This window comes from Taeniopygia guttata, chromosome 4A (assembly GCF_048771995.1).
Source record: "Taeniopygia guttata chromosome 4A, bTaeGut7.mat, whole genome shotgun sequence".
In the NCBI taxonomy this organism is placed as follows: domain Eukaryota; kingdom Metazoa; phylum Chordata; class Aves; order Passeriformes; family Estrildidae; genus Taeniopygia; species Taeniopygia guttata.
This window is the reverse complement of record NC_133029.1, coordinates 13,096,585-13,111,397: the sequence shown is the minus strand read 5'-3', so window position 1 is coordinate 13,111,397 and position 14,813 is coordinate 13,096,585.

The following is a 14,813-nucleotide window of genomic DNA, read 5'->3' as shown; positions in this document are numbered from 1 at the left end:
AGATTAATATTCAAGACAAGGAGGAAAAGGACCTGTTTTTTTCCAATTCTGTAAGTGGCCAATTTTGAGAACAGTGATGGATACTTAGATGGGAGAGAAAAGAAGAAATAGATTTTAACTACGCCTAAATATTTGGTGTAAGAAATGGCTTACAATTTATTCTTTCTTCTGAAGGAAGTCAAAAGAAGTCACTACTAATCACTACAGAAAGGATATTTGACTCAGAGAGAATAGTCTGTTTATGCATTTTTTTTGTTAATCCTTCACAGAATCTAATGTTAAATAACTCCTTAATAGTAATTTTTATATCTCTGAAAAATATGCAGGAGAAGCAGATGACTCAACATAGATTAAAATGGAATAATTTTACATTTCTAAAATACCTATGGGTAGTCAAAAATTATGAAGGCAAAAATTACGAATACTGGTACATAAATATCATCTCTAATAGGTGATTGAGAGCCCTCCACTGTGTGAATCAATTAAAAAAATTCTCAATATTCACATACTTTAAAAGTACGAAGTAAAAAATTAATTAACCAGTTGTTTTCCTTGCTTCTGCTCTCTGTTGCTAGGCTGTACCACTTATCACCTGTGAGACATCCAGATCTGGAACTGAAATAATAAAGGGAATTGCAACACTCAGTTCAAGGGACCAGTGGTGTTTCACAGTAGGCTTGCCCCCCACAGCCAGCTTTAGAGAGGAGATCCGTAGCTTTTCAACTGCATAGTGTGATGTTATCAAATATTTTGAACTGTAATCTTGCAATTACTATTAATGTTGCATTAAAAGATTATTTAATGAAGGAGATCATGCAGAGAACAAGCAATATAATGGCTCCAAGCAGCTTGCCTCCCACATACCTGGAAAAACTCCCTACTGCTACAGAAGGAGGAACAGTTACTGCCAGTTCTAAACAATAGGTTTCACACTGTATCTGTTAAGACCTGTTGCTTTTGGCAACAAAAACTGACTCAAAGGCATAAATTTAAATTTTAAAAAGTGGTGTTTGGTGATTAAAGACAAACACAGAATATTCTAGCTTCTGCTGTGCATTGTTTATCATTCAAAGGCAGTTGTGGGGTGTTGCCTGTCTGGGTGTTCCTCTTCACCAGGTATTGTTTAACCTCTCTGTGCATTTCAGGACCAGGTGATCTGACAAAATTGTGGGTGATCCAGAAACAGATGCACTTGCTCTGATGTAAAACTGGGAGTGACTTACAAGCTGAGGCTTCAGCTGTGCTTCAGAAGTGAAGTGCATTTCATGTTGTAAATGTACGTGGCTGTTGCTGTGGTGCTCTGCTGGCAGGACCCTCATTTAGCAGATCCCTCTGCTATCTCTGATGATGCTACCTGGCTCTTCCTTCAGCCCTCGCTTCGTGTGGCTGCTTTTCTCTTTGCCACACTGAAAGCTGAGGGAAGTGTGATGATGTTAATGTGTGGCTAAATCCTAACAAGCCACTAGTTGCCCATGGAGTCCTAGATCACAGATACTTGCAGAAACTGGTCTACTTTAAAGAACATGTGAAACACAGGCACATTACACAAATTACAGCTATGATGGTCTAAGGACACAGGCAGGGCGGGATTTGGAGGAAAACAACTCTTAATTTTTAAATTCTTTAAAATTCTCCAGTACAGGAAAATTTGACACAGTTTCCATGCAAAACCTTCTTTGTCTCATGCTTTGTAGATGAACATAAGGAAAATCCTCCAATGAAAATAAGGCAGATGAACATAAGGAAAATTCTCCATCCTCCAATGAACCTGGAGCTGGAGCACACCACCATGTTTCTGGCTTAGCAATCACCTCACAGAGGGCTGTGCCTGAAATAGTGTGTTAGCTCTAACACCAGGTGCCAGGGGTTTCTTCTGCAAACTGAAGGACCAGCTGTGACAATGGAAATGTGTTCATACACTGGTTGAATTCTTACTGCCTTGCTTGTCAGTACCTCACTCTATAAATTCTGATCAGATGTTCTGCAAAACAGTGCCACAACAGCAGAGCTGAGAGTCTACCCTGTTCTGGGCACCCATGGTTTGTGTTTTGCACCAGTTGGATTTTGGGTGATTAATATCTGGAGTTTCTTCATCTTCATGATAGAAGATGGCTCTGTCCTGACTGTCTGTTCTCTTGCATTGCAGGATTAGGGCACAGGGTGTCTGAAATGGCAAATTTCAATCTGTCAATGAGAAAGGCCAGGGATTTACCTGGGCTATTATTGTCACCTAGAAGAGGGCTGGACCTGTTCCACTGGAGTGCAAACACCCAGTAGCAGCTGTAACCCAAAACCTGGTCTGGATTTCACCCTCCCAGAGCTCAGTGGGATGCTGGTGACTCATCCTGTACAGAATTAATAGGAAAAGTCAATAAAAAATAAGCACCTTTACCTCTGTTTTTCACAGCATTTTTCTTGTTAATCTTGTATTCTGTTCACTGTGAATGAAGGCCATGTGTGTAAAGCTATTTACACAAATGTATTACCATGAAAAAGAAAATCCTACCTCTGACAAAACCTAATTGTTAGACTGGAGATATGAGTGTTCATTTCAATTTCTATACATCTTTAAAGTTCAGTGTTTCCATCCAATTCATTAAACCATAAGCCTACTTTCCTCTCATCTTTATTTGTAATTGCATTTACAAACCATGAATAATTAGAAATAATATTTGAAACAAAGGCCTTTGGGGCTATATTAATCAAGGAGAAAAGTGTTACTCATGAATTTTATGGGATAAGCACAATTATCAATAGAAGATTATTCCTGTCACACTAGTCTTTCATGATTTCTTTTGTTTTAAGAACTCATGATTACATTAGAAATACAGTATTTTATAGGAAGAGAACAATATTTTCTCATTGCACAATGTATTTCTAAAATTAAAGTAATATTGTGTTTAGCCTCATAACTTTGTGGGAAAGATTGGTTTCATTCAACTCCTATTACATATGAGAAAGTTGCCTGAGTTATTTTCAGGGCATATGGCCTAGGAATGGAACTGCATGTCTTGAATGAGTTCCAGCAGATTTCATGAGCTCTTCTTTTACTGCATCTTTGTTGTTACAGAGGAGAAATTAATTCAGTCTTCCAAGAAAGTAACTCTGAGTAGATCGAAAGAGAGCCTGTCTCTTCCTCTCTAGTCATGATTTTCAAGGGTATCTGCATTCCATTGGGCATTGGAGTCTTCAAAAATAGCCATAAATTCCTGAGCACATGAGGGAGTTTTCCTGAGAAGCGGACATACCTTTGGAATACTTACAAGAGAGAGAAAAATAAGATTATGAATTTCAATATTTTGAAAAATATTATCAGGAATTTCAATATATTGAAAAATATAGTCCAATTTCTTTTTGAATATTCTCTTCTATGACACATTTTTCTCAACAAACCACTGCTGGTCATGTGTTGTCCTCATTCCTTTTCTTACCTCTACAAATTAAACACATGGAATAGAATAAGTGGAAAGGAGCAGCATACTGTAGAAAAAAATAGAAATACATAGAGAAACAGAAGATTGCAGAAGCAGCCTGTCACAGAACAACAGCTTTCACCATCCGTTTATCAATACTCAGACTGAAGCAGAACACATGAAGTACATAGGAAAGAGCAGAGAGGTCTTTTGAGGGAGGTGCTGCTGGACTTACTCAACAGCAGCCTTTCAAATACAAAGTCCTCTTTCTTTCTGTCCTGAGATTTAGAAGGTAAACATTTGGGTTTACAGATCTACAACCAGCATTTTATGAGTGTATGCTACTGCAGTATTTCTTCTGCTTATCAGCTCAGCCAGGAGGAATAGTTGGGCTCTTTAAATGACTGTCTCCACTGCATTTGGCTTCTGGACACTGATGTATTTTTGCCTTTGTTTCTAAGCACCATCCAGTCTCTTAAATGCTTTTACAAATTAAGCTTGAATGCAAGCTTTCAGCACTATCTGAAGTGCAACTTATTATTTCTAATGATCCCTCCTCCTTTTGAAATGCCACTCAACTTCTCTTTACTGGAACGATTAAATATAGCTAAACTAAATAAATAAATGAGAAGACTATTTCTAGCATGCAACCTTGACAAATTTATCTGTTCTATTTCAACTATTTTTCAGTTGGTAATGAAATGCTCATCTCTGTATCTCATTATGAAACTTTGTGAAGTTCCTTTTAACACTGTTGGTGGTGACGTTACTGGGAAGCTTTGTTAACTAATGACTGCTACATTTATAATTTATTCTAAGCAATCTAAATTTGATGGTAAATAGTGTATTCTGAAATATTATGAATATAGTTGCAGGTATATAAATAATTTGTAACGATATATTCACAGATTAGATTAAAATAATGGAAGTCTTGATACTAGTTGTCATTGGAGTGACACCTGTTAAAAATCTCACTTTCTTTTTGAACCAGTTGTGATACAGAGAGTAATTTTGCATGTGTTGAACAGAAATCCTGCTTACTAGCGAAGTGCTTCTTCTCCAAATCCAAAAGAAGCAGTATGTGACCTTCCTCCCATTCCTTAAATAAAAATATGCTAATCAGATGTTAATTAATTGCATTAAAATTTAAGAGGAAACATTTAATTATAGTACACAGGTGTAAAATTATTAGCCAAATTTTCAGTATTGTCTACAGCTTGAAAACTGAACCTCTCATCATTATTTATTATTGACGACTGTGCAGGACTTGGATGCTTCCAGTTTGTGTTACGTAGTAGTGAAAAAAGCTCTACCTTCTGCTGAGGTTTTAATCACCCTTCTGTATTTTAATCTCTGATCAGGCTGTGTCCTCTGTTTTACACAGAGACTTTGTTCTCAGTTGTTATCCTGAAGATTTGTGGAGATAAGATGCATAACTTCCAGCTACTACTGGAAATAGAGCATAGCAGGGAAGGTGAATTTCTCCAAGTTCTTGGCTGTGTTGTTATGCCAAAAGAAAGTATTTGACACCATTGAATTTCATACTGAAACAGGAATATGATTTTTATGCAGGAGTTTAGATACACAGGTTTAAGGCTTGCTGCTCTTGTTTCTTCAGGAAGTCCAAGTGCAATAATCACAAATGCTGTACTTGGGTCACCAGTGTAATAATGAGATGGTGAAGGGTGGGAAAGGTTTCTGGATGGTGTAAAACTAAGCAACACCAACATTTAGGAACACATTGTCAGTCCTGCCCTCTGCCCATGTCTGTAGAAGATCCAAGTAGGCAAGAGGACATGAATGGCATAGACACCTGAGCAGTCCCACTCCCTGCTTTTGGCATTCTCTGAAACCCACAGATAGGGTTCTTTTGCAAACAGCTGAAATAAATTCCAGTGCAGTCATTAAAAATAATGTAAACCAGGTTTGCTTGAAAAAACTCATCTACCTGGACTCAGCATAACCCTGAAGCAATGTTATTTATTCATGTTCTGAGGATTTTATCTCCATGCTGCAGAGTGGAGAATCATAGTCAAGCTTATTTTTCTTGACTTAGTATGTCTTGCACCTTGCTGTAAAAGAGTGAACATCTGGAGAATCACTGGCTGTGAGTGTCGCAAGTTTGTGAATGCACATATCTAAAGTGAAACCTGAAACTTTCATTTCTTCCAACATGGCTTTTGGGAAGCTCTGCACACTTCTAAAGTGGAGTTTCTTGTAATCGTTGTTTTGATGAAATCAGTAAATGTGATTTTTTTTTTTTTTCCTTTGTAAATGGGTAAATAGCTGGAAGAGCCAGGAAATGCTGCTCAAGTGGTTCTTCTTTCCACTGACATGCTCTGTGCAGTTTTTGCTTTCTGTGCGAACTTCCCTGCTGGCCTCTGAGATTTACATGAGAGAGTGCAGTCCTGGTGATATCCAGACAGAACTTCCCTTTAAACAGACAAACTGTAATGAAATATTAAGTTTTTCTGAGAAAGTAAATAAAATTTTGCATGAAAAGGGTTGGTTTAGTATCAGCCTAAACTGGACTTCGTTCTCTTCTCTGCAGTCCTAGAAGAAATTGTGAGAGTGTAGGTTAAAATTCTGTAGATAATATTGGTGAGTTTATTTGCTGATGTTTAGGTCTTTGCCTTATTATTTCAGAACCCGAGGCCTGCAATGTGTCTGTAATTTCTGATCTGCCTTGTTAAGTCTGTTAAGAAAATTAAGAGCTGCTTTTTGCCCCTCTCATAGCTCAATTTCTTTTGTTTCTCCTACTCTTTCTTCATCACTTCAATAGCCCAAGGTGCATTTAATTGCAGCCTAAGTACCTTGCATTCCCCTTGCACACATTAAAGAGTAAATTCTGAGTGATTGGACATAACTAGTACTTACTGTAATAAATAGCATATTCATCTCTTCCACAGCAGACAATTTCATACTGTGCAACTTCTCTGCTTTCTGAAATGTCACCACTTAAACTGCAGCATGATTTTCCCATGAGAACCCATTGAAAAGGCCTTTCCTGAAACACAGCTTGGAAATGTAACCTGTAACATTATATTTAAACCAATTTTATAGCACTCAAAATTTGGATGATCAGGTACAATACCCACACACTAGAGACAAAGTATTATTTCTTTTTTTTTCCTAGAAACTGGTCCTGAGTTTAATGAATTTTGAATTTGATTTTTATTTTGAAGTCACCTTCTTGGTGAAAACATTTCTCTATTATTAGGCTTTGCAGCTGCAGAAATAGCTACTTGTAGATATCTCTCTGAGATGACATCCATCACAGCAAAACTCAGGTACTGCAGATGTCATTTCCTAACCTTGACCTAAACAGCACTGAAGTCATCCTGACGTTTGTTGGATCATGACTTTTCAGGGGAAAGCTGCTCTCATCCTGATGAAAGATGATGAGGTGAAAGAACTCTGTAAAGATGGAGAAAGGGAAAAATGAATCATTGTGTTTAATCTGAAATGTGTTTGATGCATTTGCCTCACTTTTTAAGTGAACCACACAGAGATGGTTCTGCAGATACCCAATAGAGCAGAACTGTCCTGAAAAGCCTCCACTCATTCTTATTGCAGTATTTCATAAATCCCAGAGAAACTACCGGAAACCACTAGGAAAAACTCACTAGGAGGAGGAAAACAAATTACAAATTAATTAAAAAACACATATTGAATTAAAAATACAAATTGGCCAATTTCTGTCAGCTTCCAACATGTTTATTAACAGGATCAGCAACAGACCCCCCAGCATGGCCACTGATGTTCCTTGGGGACACAAGAGGAGAGGCTGGGACAGCTTGGACACAATATGACATCAACCCCTGCCAAGTAATGCCAATGGGGAATTTTTCTTGAAATGCCTAGAGAATGTCAGGTCATGCCAATAAAAAAATTCAGTCCAGAACTATTCATCATATGCCGATCTTCTTAATGGATTTGAGTATATTTCTCCTGCATAATAAAATACAGAAAGCACACACTTTCAATTATTTTTGTAATTAATAAAATGAAGCCACCATAATATTTTTCTATAGCACCAAAATGGGAGAATGAATCTGCTTTCTTTGTGGTATTTATAAGCTTTAAATTGCATTAATGATTAGCACACTGAAAGAGGACTAAGTTTGGACTGATCTGTCAGCTTCTTGGTTTGTGCTCTAAGAGTTGGCATCAGACAACTCTCAAAGGAAAATTGGCATTTTATAAAACCATGTGTGACATCACTCTTGTTCCTTATTCTAAGGACATGTTAGTCATGTCATGTTACACACAAAGAGTAGGAGAAAAAATTGTATATTTGTCCCAAAAATTACATGAGTTAGAAAGGCATGGCTAAATCACTAATGGTCTTTCGTCAAGACTAAATTCTACCCAAAATGTGGAGACCTATAAAGGACAAAACTGTTTTTATGTGGGTTAGATTACCAGATTCCCAAGCTGCTGCAAATCCACATGCCAGCACTGGCAGCTGGCTTGTACCTCTGAACCCAGCACTGCACGGAAAAGCCTGTCCTGGCAGCTGGGCTGCCCCCAGGGACTGTGAACTGGGGTCACCTGTGTGTCCTGACCCAAAGAGCCAACCATGGGAAGACCACTGCAGTGTCACCTTGGGGTGTAGTTTGTGTGACACCTTGTGCTGCCAGTGCAGCACTGAGTCACTCATGTGAGCCCGAGAGGCTGAGCATCCTGGAGGAGTGCCAGGCTGGAGCTGGCTCTTGTTTTGCCTGTTTCCTTGGGTAGGTTGGAGTTCTTCGTGCTTGACCTCTCACATTAAGTTCTCTCTTCTTGATAAAACCCAGAGATAAGTCAGATTAATGACTTTGGTCTGTTTGTCCATTTTTGACAGGAAGCAATTACAGCTAGTGAATAATACCTAGTGTCCTCTGTGTGCTTTTACTCTGTGTTTATGGTTACCAAAGGAGATTTCCTCTCCACACACTTCCTTTCACTAAAGGAAGAACAGCCCGATGTGCAGTTAGTCCTTGCTGGTTTAGTCATTTAACTACTGCCATATAGCACATTTATTTTATCTGGATTTATTCCTTCTCTCCTCTGTTCTGATAGCTGAATACCTCCAGTTGTGTGGTTATGTTTCATTAACTGGCATTCAAGCTGTAAGTGTTCATGGCTTTAATGGAGAATCCAGTACTGAAAACAAAAGGGGCCTGTGATCTCCTTGGGAATCAGGGGCTGGGAGAATGCTGAGATCCCTGAGAGCTTCATGAAGGAATTTGTAGGAACTGTTGTCTAGCCCAAGGGTTGGAAGTAGGTCTGTATGACCATGAAGTAAAAATCAGGGATGGAGTTTCAGAAACCCTAAATTCTATTCAAAGCAAGAGGTATTTCTACTTTTAAGGCTCTATCTGCCATGAAATCCACGCAGCTTTGGCAGCATGACATTGAATTAGTGTGCCTTGAGCTGCCACTGAGCACCCACAGTTACAAAGCTTCCATCAATGGCTTGTCCACAGGACTTTCTGATGGTGCACAGTATATTGTCTTGCACCTTTGGGAATCTTACAATCTCTTGCAGATTCCATGGAAACTTTGCAACCCAAAATTCCCAAAGATTCCTAGGATTGCCAAATCTTCCATACTCATACTCTCCTACATGCAGTCAGATGAGCACTGTATTGGATTTTATTACCTGCACTACTGACACAATAATCCAGAACCATCTGAGAAACTGGTGGTGCTGAATTAAACCCAGGACAGTGCTACCTTCTGAACCTTCCCAAGCCCTCCCAGGGATCCTGTTCTCCACTGGGATGTGTGACACCTTCTGCAGCTGAACCTGCTCTGTGGAGCCCAGGACCTGCCAAGGCAGGTGGGGTGGCAGTGGGAGCACAGCTCTGTGCCTGTGTAAATGAGCAGCTCTGTGTGCACCCACAGTCCCAGGGACACACACGAGTGTGGGTTAAACACCAGCTGCTCTGGCAGCACAAACAGCCCAGCCAGAATCTCAGCAACTGCACCTGGAATTTAAACAGGCTCCAGCCACTTCAGTCTCAACTGGATTTTTGTTACCCTGCCTATGCACAGGTCAGCTATCCTGGGGTAAAAAAGTAGTTTGTTAATTCATCCACCCCACCCTGCCTTGCCTGAATGCTATAAACAGCGCTGGAAACAGCAGTAAGATTTTAAATTACTCTGGTTGAAAATCCACTTCTGCAAATTACTGGGAGTCTTTTAAACAGATAAATAATGTTTTCCTAAGTGCAAATCTGTACTCCTGAGACAGAAAAGAAAGAATGTAGAAATATGTAGGTCTGATCTTGTTTTCAGTGTCACTCTTAGCAAAATTTCCGTGGCAAAATTCTAAAGCAGCTTGATGCCAACAGTTTGCATCAAGTGTTCTGTATTTGAAGCAATTGAGCTAATGTTTGAGATTCTGACAATCAGAAAAATAGGTTGGCATAATTATATTAAGATATCTGAGAGTGTCATGTACTTTGCAAGACTGAATTTTAAACTGTTGATTTAAATTAATGAAGATTCAAGAGTTTATAATTTGTTTATTTATTGAAATCAAATGCAGTCCATGTTTCTAACTAATTGAAAAGTATACTTGTGATAGAGAAAGTATTTAATTTGGGCAGGCAAGCTACCAGACTTCCAAATGAAGATGATGAATTGCAAATTCTCAATATCAATCCCTGTAGGCTGACAGTTACCCCTCTAAAAGCAGAGTTTGAGTGATATACTATAGCTGGTAATAGCACACAGCTGCAGAGTAGGAAATCCCATTGATATTTTGCAAAGCTTTTGTTTTGCCTCATTCATTTATTTTTCAAAATGACACATTCCTTATTTAGAATAAAGAACTTTTTTTTGCCATTGTGAGTAGACTAGACCTTTAAAAAGCTGTTAATTTGCCACATGTAAAAATGCCTGGGATCAGCTCTGAATTTTTCACTTGCATGTGGCATTTTCAGAAGCACAAATGCACATGTGATTTTGCAACCTCTTCCCCCCTCCAAGAGTAAGTAACACATCTCTGTTATACATCCCAACATGCAGCATACAAGATCAAATGTAAAAAGGGTTTTTTTCACTCTCTAATGTATAAAGCATGTGTCCAACAACAGCAGCAAAATCAGTGCCAGAAGTAGTCCATAGGGAAGCAGTAATTTGTGTATCTGCACATTATTCTGTGTCTATGCACATATTAACCCTGGTATACAGTAAATTGTGTTACCATGGCAGCCCTCACATGGAAAGTTATATACTAGTAGGGTATCTCTAACAACCACCAACAGGAAATATGCATGTTCTGGCAAATGAATAAGGGTGTAGTTTCTTTCTGCGAGGAAACAATACACAATAATTAAGGATGGGAAAACCAGGTTGCAGAAATGATGAAAAAACACAGCATTTGCCCCAAATGTAAAAAGTAATATACAAAAAGGCCTCAGAATTCACTTTCTCCCTTTTCCCATGCATCAGCGCCACCATGACTCCCAGGGGCTGGAATACTGTAGACTTTGCTCAGACAAAGCTCCCATTAAAATCCTGTCTTATGGTTTTCATTCTGTATACTTTTCATTGAGGCTTTTACAGGGCACTTTGATTGCATTAGTTTTTGTGTCCAATTTTGAGATTGAACTTCTTTTTTTATGATGAAGCTGGTTTGTCAAGGGTGAGCTGCTACAGTTCATCAGCACGGCATGTTATCATACGCTGTGTTATATTTTTAGTTGTATATACAATTTTGCCAAACTTCAGCTCTATGGCTGACATTTTGAAGCAGATGCTATTTGCCTGAGTTGTTTCCTTTTTTAAATGCTTAAACAAAAAAAACCCAAAAAAAAAAAAAACCAAAAAAAAAGGCTCAACCACTTAGAGGAGTCAGATTAGAGGAAAAATGTTTTTTAACCCCATCAGAATTTTTTTGACCATTCTCCTGTTCTCCTGGAGAATTTCACACCTGCTGGTTTGAGTTGGGAGTCCCAGCTTTAGTGATACACAGATGATAGCATCACTCAAAGAGAAAGTACAATAGAAATGAGAGCCCCTGTCAGTGTCTCACATGCAAAACTCAACACTGAGTAAAGGGTCAGCAGTTTGCGTGAGTAATCAGTGGTTTGGGAAGAAGAAAAGAAAAAAGATGTGACAAGATAGACACTCCCAAGAGCTACAGACTTGTATTGGCTGAAGTTTAATGGAAAAGCGGTGCTCCTGTCAGCTGGTGTACTACATAATAATGTTAACACCACTACAAACAGGTTGTGGTTTATTGCTTCAATTTCTTATGTACTGGCAAGAGAATTAATAAGATTGATGCATTAGGATCTTAGATCTCAGTCAAATTAGGTGACTAAGAGGGTGATGAAAAAAAAGCTTGTTCTTTGAAGGAGCACAACTCCATCAGAAACTTGTTACATCCTAGCATCAGGCCATTTGATGAGCTGCTGATTTAACAGCACACTTAGCAGGCAGTAGTTACACTGAAAGGGGCAACTACTTAATCAGTGCTTTAAAGATATTATGCTCAGAGTGATTTAAAGGGATATTGTGCTTTAGTAAGTGTGCCGTGAGTATGAATATTTTCTGCATGAAGTGAATGCAAAAATGAGGTTGCAAGCGTCATTTATATTGTCAGCTTCTTTATTTGGACATATGCTGAAAAAAGAAAAAGCCAGTTCAAAACAAATACTATAATTTTGGAAATATATTCACTGGAAGGAAATAGCCATCAGTGGAGGAGAACAGGGGAAGAAAATAGCAACTACTACATTCCATGGATTTCCACATTAGAGAAAGAGAGAAAATAAGGAAATTGTAAAATAGAGGAGAAATATTAGGGGTAAAGTGAACAAAGTGCTTGGTTTCCACTGTTTGGGTCCTCTGGCCTTATGAGATAGGGGAAATTCAGATTAGATATTAGAAAAAATCATTTCACTATTTGAGTGGTCAGGCTTTGAAACAGGTTGCCCAGGAAGATGGTGGAGTCACCAGCTTTGGAGGAGTTTAGGAGGTGTCTGGATCTGGTGCTGGTGATGTGGTTTTGGGGTTACAGTGGTGGTGCTGGATGGATGGTTGGGCTGGATGATCTTGAAGGTGTCTTCCAACCTTGATGATCCTATGACTTGGGAGATTTCCCTCATCACCATGAATATATCCAGGAATGCTGACTGCCTCTCAGTGCCTGCCTTGTGCAACAAGGCTCAAGGAATAAACCCTCTTTACCTTCCCAAACAAGGGCAAACCAGCTTGGTACAGAGGGAGCTGTCAGCACTTTGGGATCTGAGACTGCATTTTGTGTCTGATAAATATCTGTGGGGAATCAGCATGGGAATTGCTTCCTGAAGCCTCATGGACAACGTTTAAAATAACAAACAGAGAAAAAAGTGAGGCAGCGGTATCAGTGTATTTGGAATATCTGACACTGCAGGATGGCTGAAGTAAAGGGTGTTTCATGACAGATCCAAGTCTGACATGACCACAGCTTTTACACAGACTTGAGTTTTGGGCTGGTGACTGTAGCTCACCTGCCTCAGTTTACCAGGGTATGTAGATTAAAGCCCCTTCATGCCCCAGGGCCCACATGTCCAAGGCTCTGATTTAGGTCCTCACAACACGCTACAATTATCCACGTTTGTGCTGCAATTATCCACCTCTGTGCTGCCTGGATCCTCCCAGTAATACCTGGTCACTGCTGCTGGGGCACTGTGGTGCAGGGAGCAGAGCTGACCCCAGCACCAGGGCTCCACAGGTAACTGTGGTACTGTGACATGATGGAGTGGAGCTTTTCCTCAGCCCTGAATTCACCAAATTTTGAAAACAGCCATATCTCTAACATCCATCACAGAAAGCACAAATGTAAAGGAGAGAAAATAAAAACAGGCTTTGTTTAGGGCAGGGGAGCTATTCATTTTGCTGGGGAGAAAATGAGGCAAGGCAGAGTCATTAGCAGGGCTCCTTATGAAAGCAGGAGTTGCTTGGGAAATTGCAGTGCCATTGACTAGAATACATGGAGCACAAAAGGGAGATATAATAAGAGGAAAGCAGTTATGCACCTAAGCTCTGAAATGTAGCATTACATCCATCCGGAGAGGTAATCATTCCTGTCATTACTAAGCTGTAAGATCACTCAGTCCTAGCATGGTGGAAATCCAGGAGCTCAACACATCAGTCAGGTAGCTTTTCATAACTCTCTGCTTCTGTGGCTCAGCTGGAGTTCAAAAAAAGCCTCAGATAGTGGCAATCACTCTTATGGCTGCTAGCAAATCTTGTAAGTAATAACTCATAAACCTTCTTAATTGAAATAAATTAAATTTTATCTTCATTGCTGCTTTGCAGAGTTATCTGAAAGTGCATTGTTTCTTGTTCAGGAAATGATGCATTGGTACTTGCACGTGTGGCTCTGGAACAAAAATTTTGGTAAAAAAATACATACATTATAACACAGAGTTCTATCTTTTAAGTCACCACTGGTGTCCCCCCAGTTGCCACACTTGTGGTTTGTAGTTTGTGTGTGTGTGATCTGTATTACACAGCTGAACCACATGTGTGAAACTTATGTGACAGAGGCAGTAGTGTGACACTGCCAGAGTGAAGGTGACAGCAGTGGGAGCTGGTGGCTGCCTGAGCAGGGTACAGGGATGTGTCTGCTCCAGAGATGGGCAACAGAGCACAAACCCTCAGGGTAAGTGTTTGACCACCATGCTGTCTAAGCACAGCCACTAATGACTTTACCAGTCTTACTCTTTGAAATTATGTCTTGTTCACTGCCATAGAAACCATTCAAATTATTCCTAGTACTGCTTGCAGGACCAGGACATGATATACTGGCTTGGAGAAAAGGTCCTGCACTCTATCTGTGAAGCAGCCAGCAAAACAGGAAAGTAAATGTTTGAGTTATTTACCACAAAGTTTGACAAAATGCAGAACCTTCTGACATCCTTAGAGGATAAAAAACTCCAGCAATCTCTGCCAAAAAGACAGTTTTGGAGAACAAGATGGAAAATCATATGTTTTGCTGAAAGACTCAAAGTAAAACTGTGACAGAAAAAAATACTGCATAGCGGTGCAAATAATTGAGGATTTCTCCCAAAAGATGCACAGGTTCTTAAAAATAGCTTGAACTACTGAGATGACCTTAAGATTACTGGCACCACAGAGCCACAGACTTGCCCCCATTAATTTCTGTGTCCAGCCTTTGCTCTCATCTTGTCAGAGAGAACATCCCAGAGAACAGGTATTCTTACAGAATTCAGATGCTGAGGATCCAGCTGTAGATACACAGCCATATCTCTTCATTGTCACTATGAATTACCAAAAAGATAAAAACTTCTTTCCTCTCTACATGAAAACCTAATTTCTGTGTTTCCACTAAAGCTTTTTTCCCTAATAAGGATTATTCTTCCTTACTTAGAGAGCATGAGTGAATCATCCGCT